General features: G+C 31.6%; 1 long non-coding RNA gene across 1 annotated transcript; it reads left to right on the top strand.

The window, feature by feature from the left end:
• Positions 1 to 355: 355 nt before the first annotated feature.
• On the top strand, positions 356 to 4,942 carry LOC132602377 (uncharacterized). The gene is made up of 2 exons (XR_009567756.1): positions 356 to 772; positions 1,762 to 4,942. It is a non-coding gene; the product is annotated as an uncharacterized LOC132602377 (long non-coding RNA).
• The last annotated feature ends 3,894 nt before the right edge of the window (positions 4,943 to 8,836 follow it).

The raw sequence follows: 8,836 nt of genomic DNA, 5'->3' as shown, positions 1-8,836 counted from the left end.
TTGCTAAATATATTTATTAATTACTATTTTGTTTTTAATGTGCGTGTCAATACTTGAATGATAAATATAAAATTATTAACTAAGTATTTAACAATGATAAATTAATATGAGTTGGTGTATGTAAAAATATTTTTTCCCGAAAAAAAAAAAAACCCTTTGACGTCACCATATCTTCATAAATGAAAAATACCAAGTTGATTAGAAAAGTACAGCTAACAGTATGACTCCACTTTATACTCTTCTCAAGAACAGCAAAACATTGGGCGGGACCTTAGTGAAAATCTATTATTTCTTACTTTCCTTTTTCTTCTTTTCCTTTACTTTAAGAATCATATATAATACGTGCTTTCCTTTTTCCTTTTTTCTTATTCACATTTTTTGGCCAACTCAGACCACCCAATAAGCGCTTGCGACTAGGCGAAGACTTAGATATCGTCTCATGATACATTTCCATTCCTCGGATACACCGAAAAGTTGATTCTCCGATAACAAGAGATCATTTGAATAATCTATGGTACTTTGTTGAAGTCATCCTTCTAAATCTTCCCGTTTGATGAACGCTGGTGACTAAGCGAAAATTCAGATGTGATCTCCTAATACATTTTCATTTCTCGGAAGTGGCGAGAAAATCGATTGGATGATCTATCTTACTTGATTTTTGTAGATTCAATTGAAGAAGTTCTTCTTTTCTACAACTGGTTTAAGTATTTCCAAATGCATGAAATGATCATCAATTTAAGCATAAGTGGATCAAGCGAAATTCTTAGAAGAGGTAAGTTACATGTTTATTTTTTTTTAAAACAATTCTTTTCATCAATTTCAGAATTATTTGATTTGTCTAAACTTGTCGAAGACTCAATTTTGTTGATCCTTGAAATTAAAGCATATATAAAGAAATTCGACATCTGAAAAATAATAATTTTTCAATAGTAAAATTGGTAATTGATAAAATTAAAATGATATTGAATATTAAACAAATAGAAAAAACTAAGATGGTAGAAGGGGAAAGACTATTCAAAATTGTGCATAAATCATGATTAGGGTTTCAACAAATTGAGTTTTTTTTTTAATTTATCATATACAATCAAAACTTTTTATAACTACTATTCTATATAAAACATATCACTATAATAGCCAGCTCCCCATGGAACCGAATTTCATGTTATGTTATATTACATGTTCTTCATAACAACAATTAGCTATAGAAGCCAAAATTAATTAATCCGGCCAAATGACTCCGTTATTACGAGGTTCGACTGTATATGAAAATCATACTATGAAAATATTTTGTGTCTTAAAGAAACTTCATTCCTTAATATGCATAAAACAATAATTCTAACATAATTATTTTTGTATATTATCAGCTAATAAAAATCTTAGACAATTATTTATAATATATAGTTTTTTAGTTTCCGTTAGTGGCAACTTAGGATTTTCGATAAAAGGAACTTCAAATACTACTTTTTTTCCTTTAAATATCAATTAATTCATGTCCAAGCGTCTACCTCATATTTTAATCTCATTAAAAGCTTTTCAATGGTTAACTAATGTCACTAAGAAGTATTTAAAAAAAATTAAAATATACATATAAGGAATATATTTAATGATTTGGTAGTATTAAGAGTTTCACTCTCACACATAAAATACTAGTTGGGATTGGAGAAAATCTTCTCAAGAATTACTGCCTTAATATTTTTCTCTCGCCACTATAAATTCATCACCTAATCTTCACTTTTCTTTGTCCCTTATTTGGTTTTTCAGTTTCAATACTCTTCCTTCAAAGGTATTCACAAGTTCTCTTCTAGTTTACCACTTGAGATTATGAAATAATAAAGTGACACAAGCATATACATAATAAGGTGCCTACCTTTGTTAATTCTCTTGAATCTTATGTAGGCTTCTCTTCCCTTCAAAATAATGTGATTGGTCTTGAATGAAAATTCAAAAAAAATAGACGAAAAACAAATATGATCAAATAACTCAAAATTCAAAAATGTTTTTAAGAAAGTGGACTTTGCAGAACTCACTACACGAACTGCATTTTGAGCAGAAATTGCATTATGAAAATGCACAAATCCGCAACAGTATCCATCCTACATTCACAAATTTTTCTATTGAGATGCATTATCGTGAACAAGAAAAAGGTTTGAGCAAATGATAAAATAAGAGTAACCAGGAACAATGTAAAACAAATATCCCTCATAAGTTTTGAGCTAAACATCGCGACTGTAAACTGGTCCAAACTGTTTAACATTGGCGTGGAGGTCACTTCTTGTCATGTTGGTTGACAATCCTCCAATGTATATCGATTTGACTATAAACGTGTAAACAAACAATTCAGAAAACTGTCAAACATGGTAAAATTTCCTCAACTATTAGATTTTAGACAATGCAAATTTACATTTGATTTCCTCATTGGAATTTTCTTGTTGAAGCACTGGTTGAAGGAGCTGCAGCTTTGGACACGCCACTCAAGCTAGACGTCAGCGCCTTAACTAAGCCGTCATTGGCTTAAGGTTTTTAGGTGCTGATGGGAGACCAGCATTTGCAACAACTCACACAATATTGTATGGGGCATTCGTAGGCGGTGAGGACCTGCCCTACTTCATCTATAGGAAACATTTCGAATTAGGCAAAGCATTAGATGTAAGAAACTCTAAGAAAAACTTTATAATCTTCCTATAACTGGCATCTGAACCAAACGACCCCTGAATTTATAACTAACCGTTGAAGCGTAACTAACTTTAGGTCTCATTCTCAATGAATGGAGTTGTCTTAACAATAAATTTTTCCTTTTGCTCGGAGTGATTAAAGTCTTCTTTTCAACTTGATCATCATTTGTCACCTTAGTATCTGATTTATAAGAAACTTCCTTGAAATTAGCTTTGATGTCATCTTCAGCTTTGCTTTTAGTAGCTATTCCTTAATGCAATAGTAATTCCAAAAGGGGGAAAAAGTTACACTAAGGAGCACCTCGAGAAAAGCGACCAGAGGTATACAAAACATACTGTCATGTCCTCAACGAAGGCCACCGCCACCCTTTCCACCACCACTCTGAACCGTTGTTCATACCGTTGCAACAACTCTAACGACACCTTACATATCACCACCATCACCACTAACACCACCGTTAGCTCCTCCTCTTTCTGTTGTCTATGTTTCTTAGTGGTGATGTGGAAGGCGTCGTTATAGTTGTAGCAACGGTATGAACAGCGGTTTGGAGTGGTGGTAGAAAGGGTGGAGGTGGCCTCCGACATGACGTTATGTTTTGTATACCTCTAGTTGGTTTTCTCGAGGTGCTCCTTAGTGTAACTTATCTTATTCTTTTCCCTTTTGGAATTACTATTGCATTCAGAACTAGCAACTGAAAACAAAGGTGAAGATAATTTCAAATCTGATGTCAAGGAAGTTTCTAAAAACCAGATACTAAGGTGATAAATGATGATCAAGTTGTCAAGAAGCCTTCAATCACTCCGAGCAAAAAAGAAAAATCAGTTGTTGAGACAGCTTCCGTCGTTGAGAATGGGACTCCTAAAGTTAGTTATGCTTCAATGGTTAGTTATAACTTCAGGGATCACTTGGTTCAGATGCTAGTTATACGGAGATTATAAAGTTTTTCTTAGAGTTTCTTACATCTAAAGATTTGCCTAATTCGAAATTCTTCCTATAGATGAAGTAGGGCAAGTCCTCACCGCCTTGGAAATCCCCATACAATATTGTATAAACTGCTGCAGATGTTGGTCTCCCATCAACACCTTAATAAACCTCAAGCCAATAGCGGCTTAGTTAAGGCGCTGACCTCTAGTTCGAGTGGTGTGTCGAAAGATGCATCTCCTTCAACCAGTGCTACAACAAGATAATTCTAACGAGGAAATCGAAATGTAAATTTGCATTGTCTTAAATCAAATAGTTGAGGAAATTTATCATGTTTTACCGTTTTCTGAATTGTTTGTTTACACGTTTACATGCAAACCAATATACATTGGAGGATTGCCAACCAACACAACAAGAAGTGACCTCCACGTTATTGTCAAACAGTTTTGACCAATTCACAGTCATGATGTTCAACTCAAAACTATAGTTTGTTTTTCATTGTTGTTGGTTATTGTTAGTTTATCATTTGCTCAAACATTTTTCTTGTTTACAATTACGCATCTCAATAAAAAAAGTTGTGAATGTAGGATGGATAATGATGTGGATTTGTGCATTTTCAGGATGCAATTTCTGCTCAAAAGCAGTTCATGTAATGAGTTCTGCAAAGTCCTCTTTCTTCAAAACATTTCCGAAATTTGAGTTATTTGATCAAATTTTGATGTTTGTCTATTTTTTTTTGAATTTTCATTCTAGACCCATCACATTATTGCGAAGGGGAAAGAAGCCTACATAAGGTTCAAGATAATTAACAGAGGTACCGACTTATGTATTCGTGTGTCACTTTATTCTGACAAACTCTACAATGGCCCACAAAGTTGAGCAATCCAGTAGAAGAGGCCGATGAGAACTGTGATCTGGCCACCTAGAGCAATCTAAAGGTAACAGCAGGGTTCACGTGACCACCGGAGATGTTAGCGGCAATTGAAACTCGCACAAACAAAGCAAATCCATGGCAAACTGCAACAGCTACAAGCCCGAACGGATCAAGAGCAGCATCAGCTGTCAACTTGTCTGCATCCAATACAATACAAAATTTAGAACCATATAATCCCCAAAAAGCTAAATAGACCAGTTAGTAATCCACAGGGGACCTGTTGTTTAACTTTGTTATTTTACTTTGTAAGACTCTGACCTCATGAAACATTTTAACAAGGTAATTATTATAATGTTTAGGCAAATGGTCAACCATCTATTAGATGATTGTAAAACTTTTACCCACAAAGGTTAATTTTCGCGCCTCTCCAATGCCATCAGAATAAAGCTTGGAACTTGAAAAATTAATGATTGAGTTCATGGGTATCAGCATCATGTGTTCTTATTTGTACTTTTATGACCGTAAACGTAGATAATTGTTTCCTCACTTAAGTGTTTGATTTGACACAAATGCCTAAGTTGGGGATCTTTGTACTTTGTGGCGGATAACTTGGCTTTACTCTCACATGCTACTTACTACAGAATCATGGAATACATGGAATTTAAATTATCCTCTATAAAAGGAACAGTTAATTTGCCTCCATACCTTTTCTTCCCCTAATAAAGGAGTTTTTCCTTTGGACCATATGCATTTATGTGACCTGGTATTATCCTTCCAAAGGTCTCATAATTTATTGGTTTTGGTATTGCCTTCTGTTTTCCCCTCCCTTCTTTTATTTAAGATAAAAGTATAATAGAAGTTCTTTTCATAGGGCATTATTTTTCCTTCGCAAGGTTCATTCATTCTAGTTACTTACTCCCTCGTCCCAATTTAAGTGTCTTAGTTTGACTGGGCACAAAGTTTAAGGAATAAAAAGAGACTTTTGAATCTTGTGGTTCTAGAATAAAGATATGTGTAATGTACTAAAATGACCTTTGAATCTTGTGGTTTAAACTTGTCATTTGAATTTTCAACTTACTAAATATAAAAAGAGACACTATTTTGGGACAAACCAGAAAGAAAAAGTAAGACACTGAAACTGGGACAAGAAGTAAATCTTACAACTGTAGACACCTCTCTAAAAAGTACCTGGTGTGCCATATGGAGAAGTAAGTCCATTGGCAGGATTTAGAAAACGCTTACATTTTCTAGGTTTTAGGATGTGAAGTATATTTAAGCACTACAATATTGAACCGCATACTTTGTTCATGAGTTCATATAACTGCCTAGATTGAGCGTTCTGCACGAGCTTACCTCTTAGTAATATGTTTCAATTTAAGGTCATCTCCACAGTTTCAATATGTTCGAATTTGTAAAGAAAATTCCTATAAGCTTCTATAATTCCTTTATTTTTTTGCGGGCAAAGGAGTTGAAAGTTACCTAATGTTGTCTAGTATGGTTGATTTCATCTCTACAATTAATTAGTGTTATTATTTCTCGTTTATCCCAAAATAAAAAGGTTTATGTCCCTTGTGGAGGAGGAAGGCGGATTATTTGAAATAGGGACACTTTTTCTGTTGAATGTTACTTATTGGTGCAAATTCATAATTTATTCTGGTTTTCTGCATGATTTCCGTCGAATATCTCAAGAAAGCATGCGTACAAAAGTGGATAAATAAATGGAATATTGTCTTGTAAGTAATCCCCGGCATATTAGAGAAAGGGTAAACATCCCAGTTGCCTTTTGCATGAGTAGAATTTTTACCTAGTTTTTGGTATATTCTGGATGGTCTTTAATGAATAACAGCACCAATTGTTCCAATTTGGAAAGAAATGCAGAAAATAGAAGCAGAGGGTTTGACACTCTCCTCTTTGGCAAGGGAGATACAGAAGTATAATTCCTTTTTTTTTTTCGTTGATAGAAACGTATAATTCTTTTGATCTAGAGCAATTAGTTATATACAGAACCAAACCTGTGAAATTATCCAGGATAAGCCCGTTAACCGGGTCAAACCGGACCGGACCGGTAACCGGTTACGGAACCGGCCGGTTTCCGGTTAAAAAACCGGAACCGGCCACCGATTCCGGTTTAACCGGTTCCGGTTTACCGGTTACAAAACCAAAACCGGAACCGGTCCGGTTCAAACAGTCCAAAACCCCCTTTCTTTCTTTTTTTCGTATAGTATATATATATATATATATATATATATATATATATATATATATATATATATATATATATATATATATTATAGTATTTATTAGTATATTGTAGGTATATTTACATATGTTATATAAGTTTATAAGTAAAGTTTAAATATTTACTGACTAACAGGCTAACAGCAAGTCAGCAATACAACATATACGTGTATATACTTGAAAAATAACTAAAATATATTAAGAATATAGTTATGATATATAGTATATGTTTAAGTATACATATACTATACTTAAACATATAGTATACATATATATATATATATATATATATATGTATACTATAAGTATAACTTAAACATATATATATATATATATATATATATATATATATAAGTATACTCGGAAACAGCCATCCTACCTTGGTAGGAGTAAGGTCTGCGTACATTCTACCCTCCCCAGACCCCAAGATGTGGGATTTCACTGGGTTGTTGTTGTTATATATATATATAAGTATAGTATACATATAATATATATTAAGTATGTATATAATATATATTAAGAATATATAGCATATAAGTATAACTTAATATATATATATATATATATATATATATATATATATATATATATATATATATATATATATATATATATTCAAGTTATACTTATATGTATACTATATGTATACTATATATTATAAGTATATTCCAAATATATTTTATGTATACTATATATTCTTAATATATATTATATGTATACTATACTTATATGTATACTATAAGTATAACTTAAACATATATATATATATGTTTAAGTTATACTTATATAGTTATATGTATACTATATGTATACTATATATTATTAGTATATTCCAAATATATTTTATGTATACTATATATCCTTAATATATATTATATGTATACTATAAGTATAACTTAAACATATATATATATATATATATATATATATATATGTTTAAGTTATACTTATATAGTTATATGTATACTATATGTATACTATATATTATTAGTATATTCCAAATATATTTTATGTATACTATATATCCTTAATATATATTATATGTATACTATACTTATATATATACTATAAGTATAACTTAAACATATATATATATATATATATATATATATATATATATATATATATATATATATAAGTTATACTTATATGTATACTATATATTATAAGTATAATCCAAATATATTTTATCTACACTATATATTCTTAATATATACTATAATATATATTCTTAATATATTTTAGTTATTTTTCAAGTATATAACTTTCTAGTTTTTAATTTAAGTAGATGTATATTATAAGTATATTCTTAGTATATTTTAGGTATATTTCTAATTTAATAAAAGTAAAAATATGAACACAAGCAAATAGAAGAAAGCTCAATGAGCTATATATTTTATTCATTCTTGGATAACATTTATTTGCAAGTTGTAATTTTTTTTAACTTGCAAATAATACATGAGTTGTAAAGAAATAGTAGAATAATAAAATCACCAATTCTGAATCATTTCGTTAATTTCCCCCATATCATATTTGGCCAGGAAATATCTTCAAAGTCTTCCATTTGGTCCGGTCCACTTGCTATCAAATCTTCAATTTCTTCCTCTTTGCATTCCCCCGCTTCTGAGTTTTGGTTGCGTCGCTCCGATCTAATCCAATCGCGAATGCACACTAGTACTTGTAAGCTAAAGCCGGATAATGAATATCTATGGTCTCCAATTTGCTGTCTTCCTTGGCTAAATGCGCTCTCCGAAGCCACGGTTGATACTTGAACCGTAAGGATATCTCGAGTCATTCTTGAGAGTATCGGATGACTTGCCTTGTACTTCTTCCACCATGCTAAGACGTCCAATTCATCCAGTTCCTTGATATCCACATTTGGCTGCATTAAATAAAAGTTATATTCATCAAAGTTTGCATTACAAGAAGAAGTTAGCTGTGAATGTAAAACATTTAAATGCGACAAACCCGACAAGCTCTTTTTGCTACTTTGAGAAGTAGTAGGGCGTGGAGCAACGGGTGTATCACGTTCTTCCAAATTAGAATAATGAGGAAAAAAATTTCTAAACTCATCATCAATAGCGAGTTCGGCTTCAGCTAAAGATGGTTGAACTTTCGGTTCAATTTCTA

The sequence above is a fragment of the Lycium barbarum genome, chromosome 7 (assembly GCF_019175385.1).
Source record: "Lycium barbarum isolate Lr01 chromosome 7, ASM1917538v2, whole genome shotgun sequence".
NCBI classification, from domain to species: Eukaryota; Viridiplantae; Streptophyta; class Magnoliopsida; order Solanales; family Solanaceae; genus Lycium; species Lycium barbarum.
The sequence above is the reverse complement of the archived record's forward strand: the minus strand, read 5'-3'. Positions and strand labels throughout refer to the sequence as shown.